Source organism: Anomaloglossus baeobatrachus, chromosome 4 (genome assembly GCF_048569485.1).
Source record: "Anomaloglossus baeobatrachus isolate aAnoBae1 chromosome 4, aAnoBae1.hap1, whole genome shotgun sequence".
In the NCBI taxonomy this organism is placed as follows: Eukaryota; Metazoa; Chordata; class Amphibia; order Anura; family Aromobatidae; genus Anomaloglossus; species Anomaloglossus baeobatrachus.
Window position 1 is genome coordinate 547,312,272 of NC_134356.1, and position 16,177 is coordinate 547,328,448.

Here is a 16,177-nt window from a genome sequence, read left to right on the forward strand (position 1 = left end):
AGGATGCTTACCCCTTGCCACGGATAGAGGAATCCCTCGCTGCCCTAAAGGCCTCTAACTATTTTTCTACCCTAGATCTCCCTGGTGGCTACTGGCAAGTATCTGTAGCAGAAGAAGATCGGGAAAAGAAGGCCTTCACTAACCCCATGGGCCTCTGTGAGTTCAACAGCATGCCATTTGGACTTTGCAACGCCCCCGGGACCTTCCAGAGGCTGTTGGAGTGCTGCCTGGGACAGCTCAACTTTGAGACCGTCCTGCTCTACCTGGATTACGTCATCGTGTACTCCAAGACATATGAGGACCACTTGAAACACCTGGATGAAGTCTTTGAAGCACTATGCCGATATGGGATGAAGCTGAAGCCCTCCAAGTGCCATTTACTAAAGCTGAAGGTCCAGACCTGAAAGACTACCAGTGGATCTGGAAATGGGAATTGGGACTCTCCAAGACCCTCTACAAGGTACCGACTGGGATTCCACCCGCCAGGCCCAGTACAGGAGAGTACAAGAATGTGTGGAGCGAAGCTTGAACCAGCAGCAGGAGAGACAATAAAAAGGCTACAATCAAAATGCACCTGCTGCTCCTTCGATGCGTGGAGAAGTGGTCCTCAAGAGAAAGAGAAGAAATCACAAACTCGACAACCACTGGGAAGCAGAACCCTACACCGTGTTACCGTCAACACTTAGCCGTGAGAAGACATGCCTCATCAGCAAAGATGGAGGAAAGACGACCACTGTGGTTTCTAGAGCCCACCTTAAGAGGTGCTCTGAACAGCTAAGAACCCCTGAGGAAGTCCCCAACTCTTCGCCAGTCGAAGAACAGAGGGTGAAGATGATCCATACTGTGCTTGGAGATTTCCCTGCAAGTTGGCCTCAATACAATGGAGCCGTTGTAATCCCAGTGATCACCTTCCCTCAACCCAGAGAAGAAGTTAGAGTACCAGAAGAACCTGTTCAAAACCTAGAAGAGCCGAGTGTAGCCGCATCAGAAGACCATAAACAAGTATCAGCACCCAGTACACCAATCATTCACATTGAGACATATACACCCGATGGGAGGGCACAACCTCAGACAGGTGACGGCATAGTACTGCGTAGGTCCAACCGCAACACTCTTGGTCAGCTCCCACTACGGTATAGAAGAAGTATAGTTTAGGCGTAAATCTATTTAACTCCATTTAGTTTAAAATGTTTAAAAAGTAATGTTTAACATGTTTTAAAGTTAAGTAACGTTCAAGAAATTGTGCCCGCAAGAACTTTTGCATGAACTGTTTGATTATTTATTTATTTAGCACCTGGTTACGTGCACTTTATAAATGGACCATAGGTTATGAAATGTCTATAACCACAAACTCTCGCAGTGTAAAAAGTTACCCCAGTGGTACCAACCCCCAGAGTGTGCCTGTTTATGGGGCATGGCTCTGCACCACCAGGGAGCATGCCTGTTTATGGGGCCTGCTCTCCAACACAAAGAAGTAGGTACGTCTGTTTATGGAGCCTACCCTACGCCACCATCCTCAGGAGAGGAAGATTGGAGGAAAGGTCTGGGATACAGATGGCCCAGACCTGGTCACCAAAGGGACCGGTGATCTGCCTCTTGGAAGTTTCTGGGTGGGTCCAGGATCTTTGTGGGTGGTGGGTGGTGGTGGTATGGTACCTGGTATGTTTAAATGTAAATAACTCCCCTGTGTGGGAAAAGTTTGTATTTATTTCTTGTCTTTGCAGCCCGAGGACGTGCTGTTGATAACCAAGGGGGAATGTGGCGCCCCTGACCGGGTCAGGCACCATTGAGTACTGCACCCATGCTGGGACAGTGCCTCCAGGTAGTTCTAAAGGCCGGAAAGAGGTGTGCACGCACAGACACATAGCAACCAGGTCTCCCACACCATTAGATGGTACCCTTGCGCAGTCCCTGGAGGGGTCTGGCCTTCAATTCTTATCAAGGGGTGTAGTGGAGGGGCTGGAAGCTAAGATGTAGAGGCTGTAAGGAAAGAAGTGGAGCGAACCAGTCTGGCAGTCAGACTCTGCACGTGAAGTAGCCGTTAGCGGGGGAGAACGGTGACCAGTGGATCAGTCAGAAAGACAGAGGGAGAGAGTCAGTCGAGTACGGGGACTGCTGGTGGCTAGGCATGCACAGGGAACAGGTCCCTAGAGTAGACGTCCATTTATTGATCTGCTAAACCTGCCAGTGAGGGGAACTACAAGTCCCTCACCAACCATCTAGAGTCCTAGCCTCAGCAGCAACGCAGGGGCCCATAATGGGATTGAGCCTGGAGCCATCTCACTTGGTCCACACTGCCAGCAAATGGGCCAAAAAGGGAGAAAAGGTAGTAGCAACTCCCTGGATGAACCCCACGGTACTTCAAGTCAGAGGAGGCGAGTTAATGGTTACCCTTAGGCCGGCCTGAAGGAGCTCCTGGTTTCAACCTGGTTAATCGCAGCATCGCCCAGGTACCTCACAAAACAACTAAAGTGAGTGAAGAACAGTTGAAAGACATTGTGGACTCTGACTGGATTATTCCTGACCCACTATTCTACACACCCGAGCCCCTGGGGTCAGCCTCACTCACGGGAGGCCACACCATCAGACTGCAGACTCCATTAGCCCCAGACGCTTGTTAAATTTGCAGTGCCGGTCACCCATATCCCTGACCGCAAACCGTGAGTGGCATCACGACACATATCATACAAAACTGACATGCCTGTTGCCATATATACTAAAGAAGACCCTGTGGCATCCCTGAAGGTGGAATGATGTCCCTGGGGCGACTTCCACGACTGGGCTTCACACATACATACAGTGCCTACAAGTAGTATTCAACCCCCTGCAGATTTAGCTGGTTTACACATTCGGAATTAACTTGGCATTGTGACATTTGGACTGTAGATCAGCCTGGAAGTGTGAAATGCACTGCAGCAAAAAAGAATGTTATTTCTTTTTTTTAAATTGTGAAAAGTTTATTCAGAGGGTCATTTATTATTCAACCCCTCAATCCACTAGAATTCTGTTTGGTTCCCCTAAAGTATTAAGAAGTATTTCAGGCACAAAGAACAATGAGCTTCACATGTTTGGATTAATTATCTCTTTTTCCAGCCTTTTCTGACTAATTAAGACCCTCCCCAAACTTGTGAACAGCACTCATACTTGGTCAACATGGGAAAGACAAAGGAGCATTCCAAGGCCATCAGAGACAAGATCGTGGAGGGTCACAAGGCTTGCAAGGGGTACAAAACCCTTTCCAAGGAGTTGGGCCTACCTGTCTCCACTGTTGGGAGCATCATCCGGAAGTGGAAGGCTTATGGAACTACTGTTAGCCTTCTACAGCCTGGACAGCCTTTGAAAGTTTCCACCCGTGCCGAGGCCAGGCTTGTCCGAAGAGTCAAGGCTAACTCAAGGACAACAAGGAAGGAGCTCCGGGAAGATCTCATGGCAGTGGGGACATTGGTTTCAGTCAATACCATAAGTAACGTACTCCACCGCAATGGTCTCCATTCCAGACGAGCCCGTAAGGTACCTTTACTTTCAAAGCGTCATGTCAAGGCTCATCTACAGTTTGCTCATGATCACTTGGAGGACTCTGAGACAGACTGGTTCAAGGTTCTCTGGTCTGATAAGACCAAGATCGAGATCTTTGGTGCCAACCACACAAGTGACGTTTGGAGACTGGATGGCACAGCATACGACCCCAAGAATACCATCCCTACAGTCAAGCATGGTGGTGGCAGCATCATGCTGTGGGGCTGTTTCTCAGCCAAGGGGCCTGGCCATCTGGTCCGCATCCATGGGAAGATGGATAGCACGGCCTACCTGGAGATTTTGGCCAAGAACCTCCACTCCTCCATCAAGGATCTTAAGATGGGTCGTCATTTCATCTTCCAACAAGACAACGACCCAAAGCACACAGCCAAGAAAACCAAGGCCTGGTTCAAGAGGGAAAATATCAAGGTGTTGCAGTGGCCTAGTCAGTCTCCTGACCTTAACCCAATTGAAAACTTGACTTGTGGAAGGAGCTCAAGATTAAAGTCCACATGAGACACCCAAAGAACCTAGATAACTTGGAGAAGATCTGCATGGAGGAGTGGGCCAAGATAACTCCAGAGACCTGTGCCGGCCTGATCAGGTCTTATAAAAGACAATTATTAGCTGTAATTGCAAACAAGGGTTATTCCACAAAATATTAAACCTAGGGGTTGAATAATAATTGACCCACACTTTTATGTTGAAAATTTATTAAAATTTAACTGAGCAACATAACTTGTTGGTTTGTAAGATTTATGCATCTGTTAATAAATCCTGCTCTTGTTTGAAGTTTGCAGGCTCTAACTTATTTGCATCTTATCAAACCTGCTAAATCTGCAGGGGGTTGAATACTACTTGTAGGCACTGTATACACGTCCTAGGTAATGGAGGGGTTTATTGCCGATTAGAGTTTGACAGCAGTGTATAAGAGATTTGATTTCTAAATGCAAAACTAAACTGCACAATGTATTCAGTAATCTCTAACTTATTTCTGACATCCACACAGGAGTTTGTATATGTACAGGCAAGTCATGAGCAAATGCGAATCGATCGAGCTCAGAGGCAAAACCAGCCCCATTGCTGGCAGATGACAGCTGTGTTATACAGTTATCCTCTGTTTCTAACAGCAGCAGCAAGTGGAACTAAGCCATTTAAGCCATGCTCTTAAGCTGGGTTTACACGCTGCAACATCGCAAAGGACATCGCTGTAACGTCACCGGTTTGGTGACGCAATAGCGACCTCCCTAAGTCTCTGCTAAGTCTCTGGTGAGCGTTCAAACAGGCAAACCTGGCCAACAACTCAACAGCGATCCGGACCTGCAGAGCGACCTAGCTGGTTGTTGGGGACGTTGATAAGCAGCCTTTTGAAAGGGAAGTTGCTAACAAAGTCGCTGAAAAGGATTCACACACTGAAACTTCATGCTGCACAGCGGGAAACAAAGGACCTAGGAATGGTCCTGAACGATTTGTAACGATTACAACTTCACAGCAGGGGCCAGGTCGCTGATAGGATTCACACACTGCAACATCGCAAACAACATCGCTATTGCGTCACAAAACCGGTGACGTTACAGCGATGTCGTTTGAGATGTTGCAGTGTGTAAACCCAGCTTAAGAGCATGGCTTAAATGGCTTAGTTCCACTTGCTGCTGCTGTTAGAAACAGAGGATAACTGTATAACACAGCTGTCATCTGCCAGCAATGGGGCTGGTTTTGCCTCTGAGCTCGATCGATTCGCATTTGCTCATGACTTGCCTGTACATATACAAACTCCTGTGTGGATGTCAGAAATAAGTTAGAGATTACTGAATACATTGTGCAGTTTAGTTTTGCATTTAGAAATCAAATGGAGTTAAAAAAAAATACGAAGGTGTACATACACATAGAAAAAGACTTACAGTACATAGAAACTTTACAGTGTTCTACACAGCTTGACATTCTCAAAGACTAACGGATGTTGCTATTTGAATAATTTTACAATAAAAAATAATATATTATAAACTTTTTTAATACAAATTCGGATATTGAGTATACATTGCTGACATCTATGTAATGTAACAATTACCTGTAAAAGGTCCAAAAGGAAAAGGAAAGCTGAAGATTCTTCAATAAAATAAGTCACTGTAGAAATGGAATCTATACACGTGCGCTTCAGCTTTATGGGCACAAGGTTACAGTGCTGTCCTAATAACAGTTATTACTGAGAACAACTACATATTACTGCATTTCTTTTTGCTATACCTATCTATATTTGTTGCTTTACTTTTCAGGCATAAAAATGGTTAAGACATGAATTTGGATATAGCTTTACTGAATATTACTGAAGGAATATGTATATTGCAGACATTGTGTCTACAAAAGTAAATCCTCAGTGTTTCTTAAATTTAGGCCACATGAACACGTTGAGTGTTTGGTGAGTATTTACCTCAAATTTTGTAAACCAAAACCAGTAAAGTGGGTAAAAACTGCAGAAGAGTTGACATGTTTCTATTATGCTTTTCCTCTGATTGTTCCACTCCTGGTTTTGACTTACAAATGTCATGATCCAGGCCGGCTTTTCCCTGCTGCTGGTGCACCTCCCCAGCGCCAGCAGCCGGGCCGCCGCTTGGATCCGGATCCGCGGTGGCTCGAGGGGTCTCAGTAAGCGAGAGGGGTCGCGCGAACATGAGAACTAAAAGAGGGGTATTTACAGGGGATTTTGTAGTTAGAGTTTGTGACGCCACCCACAGTGTGTGGTAGAGTGGAATACCACCGCTGTCATTGGGAGCGCCCGATAGCGGTGGAATGGCAGCCAGATGCTTAACCCCTCCGTGTGTAGGGGGGAGATGCCCCGGGGCTTGGTGATGGTGAGAGAGGAGCACCGTTGGGGAGGAAAGGGTCATTGCATACTCACTCAGTCCAAGAATGCTGACACCGACAACTTGTAAACCAGAATTCTTAGCACCGCTGTAGCAGGGAGGGAGCACCCCGGGATCCCGTGCCCAATGGTGTTGCCTGTTAGCCTGTGACCTTGACCTTGGCACCTCTTTCTATAGTTGGTCCCTCTCAGCTTGAAACTGAACGGGTCCTGCTCACCCGTATGGCTAACGGAGTGAGCTTGCTCTCAGGGTTCACGCTTGGGATTTTCTGGACTATATATTGGGAAAGTCCTATACCCCTCGTTGCGCTAGTACTCCAATTTTGGAGCAGGTGGAGGACGAATCGTGAAGTCTTTGCCCTCGTCGGGTAAATTACCGGGATGCGTGAAGCTTCTTCCCGGCCTAGGATCCACGTACCCCGTCGTGCCATGGCACCTGCCCAGAGATGGCTCAAGGCTGCCGGCTGCCCTTCTCGGCAGTTCCATGCCCCTTGACGCGATCCCCTTCGACCCTTGGTTCCAGCTCCTACCAGGCCCAGACCAACGTCTGCCACCTGGTAACTGAGGAGCCCAGCTCCCTGACCTCTCCACTTGAAAGTCACCACTCAACACTTCACTCCTCCAACTGTCTCCTAACACTCCTGACCTCCCCTCACCAACCCCCTAAGTGTCCAGCCCTATTCCCTTCACTGGTGTGTCGTGTGGGTGTGGTGCAGAGTGTTTCTAGAATTTTGATTAGCTTGTTCTTAGCAACACCACAGGCCAGGGATCCGTAACCAGGGAGGATTGGATATCATGCAGAAGGGCAGATTGCACAATACCCTGTGATGACCTGATAGGCCAGGGCGTCACACTGGTTACACCCAGCTCTGGCCTGGTCATGTCAGGGGTTAACTTCCCTTGCTTTGTTCTGGATCCCAGGACGCTATATATTGCCTCTCTACCTATGGGTCAGTGCCAGTGAAATTTCTGCCTTGCAGCGTGTACACTGGCTCTTGTGAGTGTTCCTGAACTGTCCTGCCTCCCTGATACTGTGTTCTGACTTTGAACCTCCCCCGTTCGTCTGCCTGTCCCGGTCCCTGACTTCCCGCTCCTGTCTGTTGTTTGTGTTTCCCTCTGCATACCTGAGCTCCCGGCTTCCAACTCGGTTCTGTTTTCTGATTTGATATTGATCCTCCCTTTGCAGTGACTCAACTTTCCTGGCTAGACCCTGACTGTTTGACTACTCTATTGCCCCCTGTTGGCTTGCCTGTTAACTGCCTGCTGAAGTTACTCTGCTGTACTTCAGCTGTGTTTCCGTTACAGTGTTTCTTTGTCTCTCTTTCACTACTCTGCTGCCACCTAGTGGGGAATATTCTGTTCTACGTCTTACTAGCCTTTGTACAGCGTGATAACAAATACTGAGGTAAAAAAGTCCCCAAACACTCAGTGTGTGAACGTGACCTTAATGAAAATGCTATTATTCAAGTCCATACCCCTAATTACAGCTCTCAATAGGGCCCTTTGAGGCCACATACACATGCTGAGTAAGTGGTGAGTTTTTTACCTCAGTATTTGAAAGCAAAAACCTGGAGTGGAACAATCAAAGGAAAAGTATAATACACGTCACCACTTCTCTATTTTTTCCCCACTCCTGGTTTTGGCCACAAATACTGAGGTAGAAAACTTACTAAATACTCAATGTGTGCATGTGGCCTAAAAGGATCTAAATTTAAATAAAAGACCCACTAATCATTATTGATGAAATCACTATTGATGCCATGTTACCGTATTTTCAAGACATTTTGACACTTTGATCTCCTGTGTTGTGGTTTTTTCACAATCATATCCTTTGGTGGTATCACTACATCTCAATCTGACAGTGGATAAGAAAAGCATATCTCTCTTATGCAATGGGAGCCTATAAGTTGAGCTTAGTGATATACCTAAATACACCTTTCATTCCTTTTTTGATTTCCTCAGCTTTCAAACTGAAAAATGAATTAATTCTACATTATTATGGATGCTATCAGGATCGTACAAAGAAATCATGGGGCCCCTTGACAGAAGTCCTAATTGTCCCCCTCCCACAAAGACATGCACACGAAAAATGTAATATTCATCTGGCTCACAACTTTGCAGCCCTTACAAAGTAATTTTCAAAAATTAGGATGCCAACAAAAGTGCTCCCAAACACATTTTGATATCCTTAAGCCTGCTTTACACATTGCAATTTCGCATACGATATCGTATGCGATTTGCAACGCCCCCATCGTATGTGTGGCACGTTCAATTTGTTGAACTTGCCGCACAAACGATTAACCCCCGTCACACGTACTTACCCATCCATACGACCTCGCTATGGGCGGCGAACGTCCACTTCCTGGAGTGGGAGGGACGTTCGGCGTCACATCGACGTCATACGGCATCCGGCCAATAGAAGCGGAGGGGTGGAGCTGAATGGGACGTAAACATCCCACCCACCTCCTTCCTTCCGCATTGTGGGCCGGGAGCCGAAGGACGTAGGTAAGATCTGTTCATCGTTCCCGGGGTGTCACACACTGCGATGTGTGCTACCCCGGGTACGATGAACAATCTGACGTGCAATTCTAGAGAAAGGTACGATGTGTATACGATGAACATTTTACCGTTCAATCGCAATCGCACGTACCTGTCACACACTGCAATGTACCTTACAATGCCGGATGTGCGTCACCTACGACGTGACCCCGCCGACACATTGTAAGATACATTGCAGCATGTAAAGTAGGCTGAACAGTGAATTTCTACATAATACCCACCACAGTTTGCTGACCTTACATTACCCATCACCCTGTAAAGCATGATATCCCCACAGTCACGTAAACACAGTATGCTGGCCCTGACATAACTCTCCATACGGTAAAACAGCCATCCATACAGTATATTGGCCTTTACACTCCTTCACACAGTATGATGGCCCATACACACCCCTAAACCTTGTTTGATGGCCCCAACTATACCTACCACATTGTATAATAGCAGGCACACTTGTATATTGGACTCCACTAGCCCTACAAACAGTATAATGGCACCCCAAGCAATCTAATGGCCTACAAAAAGCATAATTGGTCCCACAGCCCTTCATATTGTCACCTAGTATAATGGCCCCCACACAGCCATCCAAACAGTATAATACGCCCCACACAGCCTACAAATGGCACTAATATAGTCCTCCAAACTGTATAATGGCCCCACATAGCCCTGTAAACTGAATAAGAGCCTCTAGCCACATAGCCCTGCAAACTGTAAAATAGCCCCCTGACATAGCACTATAAACTGTATAATGACCCCCACATTGCCTGAAAATTATATTATGTCCCCCCGGATAGCCCTCTAAATATACTGCTCAAAAAATCAAAGGAAGCACTTAAACAAGGATTTTGTATTTTGGTGTTCCCTTTATTTGTTTGAGCAATATAGTTTAATGGCCCCCACATAGCCGTCCAAACCATATGATGTCCCCCCATAGCTCTCCAAGTAGTATAATGGCCCACACATTCCTCCCAAAAGTATAATGAACCCCACAAAGATTTGCAAACCACATAATGGCCCTCACATGGCCCTGCAAACTATGCGATGGTCACCACATAGCCTTGCAAACTGTATAATGGCTTCCATATAGCCCTACAAACTGTATAACAGTGACAATTTAGCCCTGCAAACTGTATAATGGCCCCACGCAGCCATGCCAACTGTATAATGACCACCAATCATTTAACAAAAAAAACACTTCTCCCTGTCCACCCTTATACTCCAGTCTCTTCAACACGTGGTCTGTACTGCTAGGCTCAGCGGTTTCAATGAAATGACATCAATGTGCTCACTGCACTGAGACATACAGAAAGAGAATGATGAATGAAGGAACATCAGCTGACAGCTCCTTATTCCATGATTGCTTTCAACTATATCGGCATCAATGATGTGATACATTTAAAAGTGTGATTCCAGGCTGGGGGTGCAGTGCCAGTGCTGACATCAGGCCCCAAAACTCACGGGCTCCACAGCAGCTGAGAGGTCTTCCGTTATTAGTGGTACGCTACTTGAGTATATTTTCTTACTTGTCACCATGCCAATGTGGCGCCCTGGACTAACCAGGTAGCCACAGACAAAACACACACACACCCCCACCCCCAGACAGTTACATTAGTCAGACAAAAATCCTTGTTGCCTCCCTCCAGGGTCTGATGGCCCCACCCACCGAGGAGTTCACAGGCCTGGAGGCGGGAAAAGTGATAGTTTAGTCTTGGAGGTGAAAGAGAGAGGAGTAAACACTTGAGGTGTCTGGGTCGGAGCCCAGGCACTGACAGCAAGGTTGGCAGACGATTGTGGCCATCTGCAGGAGTGGTGGATCAATGTGGAACCATAGGACCGGGGTCGGGCGGTGGCCTGCCGGTACCGAACCGGGGAGCGAAGTGAAGCTAGCACACACAGGCAGGGCCATCGGACCACGACTAGGCTTGGAACCACCGTTAACAGTCAAATCCGAGTGTGACAGGAACCCCAGGGGTTTCCTAACAACCAAAGTCCTGAGTGAAGGCAACCGTCCGCACCGTGAGGGTATACAGCCACTACCACAGGCTAGAGACCCAAGGGCCAGCGCCTGCGGGCAAAACGGCTCCTCCGGCATCCATATACCGGGGAGCGGACTACCGTTGGGAATCCATCGTAGTCAAGACAGTACACAAAGGTGCAGAGAAAGACAGCCACCATCACCTGTCTGGGGAGAGACACTGCAGCCGGCTGCGGGACCCGTCCATCCAGCCGTTTGGTTCACCGGAGACTTTGTGCATCTCTTGCTGAGTGAGTACACCCGTGCCATCCGGCACCGTGCCGCACTGTCCCTGCAACCCTGCACCTCACCGACCCTGCCTCCCCGTCACACCACCGGGCCCCGGGACTGCCAACCCCTTCCCACGGAGGGGAAAAACAACATCCCAGCTGCTCCCTACCATCGCTCCCGGGATCCCCGTCACCAGCAGCGGTGGTGCCCACCTTCACCCCAACCCGTGGGTGGCGTCACGGACTAAATTCCCAAACAAACCACCCCCTTTTCACTCATGGGCAAGGAGCGCCGCTCGGGTCCCCGGATCCGGCCCACCGCTCGAGCCACCGAGCAGCAGCAGCAGCGCCGGACACCAACTGTCCAAAAAATGTCTTCTCAAGTGGACAACTTCTGTATTGCCCATGTACTGCAATTTTCAGCATGCACACCTATTCACACTTGTAGGAAATGCTATTCAGAATTTTATATTTGTATTCTATTCCTTTCTGATAAACCACTCCGCCTCTTAGCCAGGGTGTTTTCATTTTCATTTAGCTGGATCCTACCAGCCCATAACTTGTAGGTTTTAAACCCGGATAGAGGCATATAGTATAGGGTCCCGGAAAAGAGATACGCATTGTTGTTGGCTGTCGGGCTCACATGGATTGGCCAATCTAGAAACAAAGTATCTAATTTTTTAAACATACTTCCAGTATCAGTAATGCAGTATCAATTTTACCATACTCAATGTTTGCATATTTTAGCTTTTTAGGGTGCTGTTGTCTATTTTTGTAATTACATTGAATTTTCAGCATGCCCTGTTCACACTTGTAGGATGCGCAGAACAGTATTTTAAATTTGGCTTTTCCAAATGTGACACAATCTATTTAAGCCAAAATTGCACTCCAAACTCTATTCAAATTCTGCTCCTTCCCTTCTGAACTTTGCCTTGTACACAAAGGGTACTTTCTGACATACAGTGCCTACAAGTAGTATTCAACCCCCTGCAGATTTAGCAGGTTTGATAAGATGCAAATAAGTTAGAGCCTGCAAACTTCAAAAAAGAGCAGGATTTATTAACAGATGCATAAATCTTACAAACCAACAAGTTATGTTGCTCAGTTAAATTTTAATAAATTTTCAACATAAAAGTGTGGGTCAATTATTATTCAACCCCTAGGTTTAATATTTTGTGGAATAACCCTTGTTTGCAATTACAGCTAATAATCGTCTTTTATAAGACCTGATCAGGCCGGTAAAGGTCTCTGGAGTTATCTTGGCCCACTCCTCCATGCAGATCTTCTCCAAGTTATCTAGGTTCTTTGGGTGTCTCATGTGGACTTTAATCTTGAGCTCCTTCCACAAGTTTTCAATTGGGTTAAGGTCAGGAGACTGACTAAGCCACTGCAACACCTTGATTTTTTCCCTCTTGAACCAGGCCTTGGTTTTCTTGGCTGTGTGCTTTGGGTCGTTGTCTTGTTGGAAGATGAAATGACGACCCATCTTAAGATCCTTGATGGAGGAGCGGAGGTTCTTTGCCAAAATCTCCAAGTAGGCCGTGCTATCCATCTTCCCATGGATGCAGACCTGATGGCCAGGCCCCTTGGCTGAGAAACAGCCCCACAGCATGATGCTGCCACCACCATGCTTGACTGTAGGGATGGTATTCTTGGGGTCGTATGCAGTGCCATCCAGTCTCCAAACGTCACGTGTGTGGTTGGCACCACAGATCTCGATCTTGGTCTCATCAGACCAGAGAACCTTGAACCAGTCTGTCTCAGAGTCCTCCAAGTGATCATGAGCAAACTGTAGACGAGCCTTGACATGACGCTTTGAAAGTAAAGGTACCTTACGGGCTTGTCTGGAACGGAGACCATTGCGGTGGAGTACGTTACGTATGGTATTGACTGAAACCAATGTCCCCACTGCCATGAGATCTTCCCGGAGCTCCTTCCTTGTTGTCCTTGGGTTAGCCTTGACTCTTCGGACAAGCCTGGCCTCGGCACGGGTGGAAACTTTCAAAGGCTGTCCAGGCCGTGGAAGGCTAACAGTAGTTCCATAAGCCTTCCACTTCCGGATGATGCTCCCAACAGTGGAGACAGGTAGGCCCAACTCCTTGGAAAGGGTTTTGTACCCCTTGCCAGCCTTGTGACCCTCCACGATCTTGTCTCTGATGGCCTTGGAATGCTCCTTTGTCTTTCCCATGTTGACCAAGTATGAGTGCTGTTCACAAGTTTGGGGAGGGTCTTAATTAGTCAGAAAAGTCTGGAAAAAGAGATAATTAATCCAAACATGTGAAGCTCATTGTTCTTTGTGCCTGAAATACTTCTTAATACTTTAGGGGAACCAAACAGAATTCTGGTGGTTTGAGGGGTTGAATAATAAATGACCCTCTAAATAAACTTTTCACAATTTAAAAAAAAAAAAAAAAAAAAGAAATAACATTCTTTTTTGCTGCAGTGCATTTCACACTTCCAGGCTGATCTACAGTCCAAATGTCACAATGCCAAGTTAATTCCGAATGTGTAAACCTGCTAAATCTGCAGGGGGTTGAATACTACTTGTAGGCACTGTATAAAGCCCCTTTCAAACGTCAGTGATTCTGGGACGTTTGTGCTTTTTTTTAAACGTACCAGAATCACTGACATACGCAGACCCATTCTAATGAATGGGTCTGCTCACACGTCAGTGATTTGTCACTGCACGTGTCTCCGTGCAGCGTACCCGTGTGTGCATGATTGCTGCACGGAGACATGTCCATTTTTTTCTGGCATCACTGATGTTCCACGGACCACGCAGTGGTGTGGTCCGTGAAACACGTGCCAGAAAAAAACGTGCTTTTAAAATAATAAACATTTTAACTCACCCGGCGTCCAGCGATGTCCTCTGCAGCCCGTTCTCCCTGCTCCTTCTGTGCCGGCTGATTACTGTCGCGCATATTCATTATGCGCAACACAGCCGACCCGGAAGCAGCTCCTGCAGGGGTCACCGCCAGCCGGATGCTGCGTCGCGGGAGGATTCAGCACCACGGACAGCGGGAGCGGGCGCAGGTGAGTGAATCTCTAAGTGCAATCACGGGCCACGGAGAATGGAGCCCGGATTGCACTTAGACAACCCACGTGTGCCGTGATTTTCGGCACACGCAGGGACATGTGCGTGTTTTACACGCCAGTGAAAAACGTCTGTGTTTTTCACTGACGTGTGAAAGGGGCCTAAGGGGTATCAGTGATCTCAGGAGAAATTGCACAATAAATTGCACCATCCATTTCCATCCTGGTACACTTCTGAAAATGAAACATTTGGGGATAAATCATCATTTTAGTGATGTTAAAAAATATACTCTTAAATATATTTTTCTTCAAATACGTAAAGGCGCATGAATGAAAAGACCTCAAAAATGTAAAAATAAATGTATTTTATCTATTTAAAAATGGTTGCCAGGGTTCAGTTACAGAAAGGAAAAATAATATACTTTGATAGCCTACGCAAAGAGTTCATTTAGTCCATAATGATCAATGGGAAGTCTTTACCCATCTTTCTTTGGTTCCTGAACGGCAATGCAGGGGATGTCATCTCTTAGCGTGTCTTCATCTTTGCAGCCTCGAGTCTTCTCACAGCAGGCAATGTGGGGAGCGAGCAGTAGCCCCCTCCATCGTGCATTATATACCAGCTGTTCAGACCATATAGGGCATTCTAGTGTAACACAGTTGAATATAGTTCCATATGACATAAGCTTCTAGAAGCTTCGAGAAGCTTCGGGAAGAATATATAAATATCCTTCCATGCCAGTACTCAAGTATACTCAATATAGATATTTTAATATTTATCCCTTATAAACTTTATTAATAACCTATGCCCTCCAACATAAACAGAACTATGAACGTATATGTCTTACTATGAAATATTTGATAACTTGATGTATTAATTTCAATGTTTTTACAATTCCCCCTTGAAGCGGGTGAAATAACCCCGAAAATTAATTAATACATCAATAAAATAACAAATCTTCTTTCCTTATTTGGCAATAACGGATTAATATCAATAATAATGATGAATAATAATTAATTTGCATTATTCATGTCGTAAGTTCAATAATATAATAATGTTGATTCCTGTTATGACAGGCTGTGACTGATCAATCATATAAAAATGTATAAAACTATACTTCGCTAGACCTAAAAAGAAATGCAAAAAACCAAATCCGGTCACCATATGATGTCCTCTGAGTTGATGTCTTCTTATCTCCGATGTAATCCGGCATAAACACAGTCTCTTAGAAATAAATCCTTTGATAAAAATGAATGGTTACCAATTTAATACAGTCCCGTATTGCGTTTATCATCGTTAGATCAAAGTCCATAAACTTTATTCTTTATTACAAAGTCCATAGCCAATGTTGATAAACCACAGTTCATGAATGTAGAAGAATAGCAAAAGTCTTTGATGTCTGTGCAGTGCAATTTACATTAGTCACCTTTTATCCTCCATGCTGCCTGTTGTCAAATCCTTTTGGACAGATGTTAAGACGTTCTTGGTCAGCACGACAGGGGTTAACTTTAACACGTCATTGCTCTTCTTAGTAACTTTAGGGAGGTCTTAATGCACAGACCATGTGTCATTGTCCATCCTGGAATCATAGGAGCACTATGTTTCTGAGGTGCTAACGCGGTAAGTGTATTTTGTATGTTACACAGTCTTATTTGAGACGTTACCTTTTGGACCTTTTTGCAGAATCCCTTTTAACTTTAGGAAAAATATAAAGTCATTTTATCTTTTGTAATCTTGATTGAAGATTTCACTCCCTAATCTAAATACCAAATATGGCAATAACTATCACTAATAAATGTCACAGCGTATCATAACTCTAATACTATAATACCATGTCATTATTAGTTATCGTAAAAGTATTAATATAATTGATACTCAGAATGATAAAATACTGCATAATGGTATAGACAATAGTATTTTCTTGTAATAACCTTTTTTGTCATTGGTGCATTACCCTTCCAAACCCATAG